This window comes from Elephantulus edwardii, unplaced genomic scaffold (genome assembly GCF_000299155.1).
Source record: "Elephantulus edwardii isolate Elephantulus edwardi_28Jun2011 unplaced genomic scaffold, EleEdw1.0 scaffold00309, whole genome shotgun sequence".
Classification (NCBI taxonomy): domain Eukaryota; kingdom Metazoa; phylum Chordata; class Mammalia; order Macroscelidea; family Macroscelididae; genus Elephantulus; species Elephantulus edwardii.
The window spans coordinates 1,221,841-1,223,549 of NW_006400059.1; positions in this window are offsets into that span (position 1 = coordinate 1,221,841).

Genomic DNA, 1,709 nt, shown 5'->3' on the forward strand with positions numbered 1-1,709 from the left:
GGGATCGGTGTGTTAGAGGCAATGTGATTGGCACAGGATAGAGTAGAGTTTAGGGCTGTTGTACATAGGGTCGCTCTGAGTCGCAAACGACTTGATGGCACATAACAGCAACAACAATCAACGTTCCTGAAATTTGTGAGGCAAAGCTTTATCGTCTTTGCCTCCAGGGGACATTCTGGCTGTACTCTATTTGTTTGTTCTTTTGGCAGTCCACACGACATTCAGTACTCTTCTCCAGCACCAAAGGCATCCATTCTTCATCATCCTATTCACTGTCTAGCTCTCATGTATAACAAGTGGTTAGAAAAACCATGGTTTGAATCAGATGCCCCTTAGTCCTAAAACTGACCTCATTACTCCTCAATAATTTTGTGTTAAGATTAGTGCCTTTATAATAACAACAGTGGTAGCCACCTAATAAATAATTGATATATTAGCTAAATGAATAAATACATCTAAAAGATTAGAATAACATTGACATATAATAAACATTCCATAAGTGCTGATTATTTTATGCATCAAATATTTTGTTTAAAATTTTTTTTGTAACACCGTTCGAATCCACCAGATGCTCTGCCGGAGAAGGAGGCACAATATCCTCCTGTACCAGTCAGATCTGATTTGTAGGTACACACACACAAAATAATAAAAAATACAAAAAAAAAGATTAAAAAAAGTAAAATAAAATTTTTTTGCATCATTTCACTTATCAGATGCTGGGGCCCGATTCAACTGCTTACAAGTTTTTTTACAATTTATTTAATCCCTTGTTTCTTTATAGCTTTATTGGTAAAGTTGGAATAATAATAGTGTAATAGTAACTCTTTGCAGCTTTTATTTTAGAGGACTGAATGAACGAACAAACTTTTATAAAATATTAAGCACCATGCTTTGATATTAAGTATTTAATAATACAGCAAATATGTACCAGCTTAAATTCAAGTTGCTCTTCTTAATGCCAGTGCTGATCTCAGATGATCTCAACAAATACTCAGATGTTTTTGTTGTTAGGTGCCATCAAGTTAGCTAAGACTCAATGGTACCCAACAACAGATCTGAAATTTGCCCTATCTGGCTCCGTCTTCACAATATCTGATAGGTTGTGTCCATTGTTACAGCCACTGCATCAATCCACGTTGTTGAATATCTTCCTCTCCTTTTCTGACCCTTAAACTTTCCCAATATGTTGTCTTTTTCCAAGAACTTGTCTCTCCTGACTACATGCCCCAAGCATATGGGAGGAAGTTTCACCATCCTCCCTTTTAAGGAACAGCCTGGCTGCACTTCTTTCAAGAGAGAATTATTCTTTTAGAAGTCCATCGATGTTTAATACTAATCCCCAACATCAATTTGAATGGAAGTATGGAATATTTATATTGGCATCTGACTTCTATGCCGGTGACATAGTTTGGTCTATGGACAAGCGAGGTGCTAAAGTAGAAGCAAAAGTAATCAAATAAATTATTCTATCCACTAACCTTATGAACCTGTGAATATTATTTAACTTTTCTTTTTTTCTTTTTATTCCTCTAGCTGTAAAGAAGGGTTTTTAATGAATTTTAACTCTTAGGGCTACCACAAGTATAATATTTTCCATTGTTTCTTGTGTATGTGAAAGTTGGACAACAAATAAGGAAGACCAAAAAAATATTGAACCATTTTGAATTGTGATGCTGGTAAAGGATAGTGAACATATCATGAATTGCTGG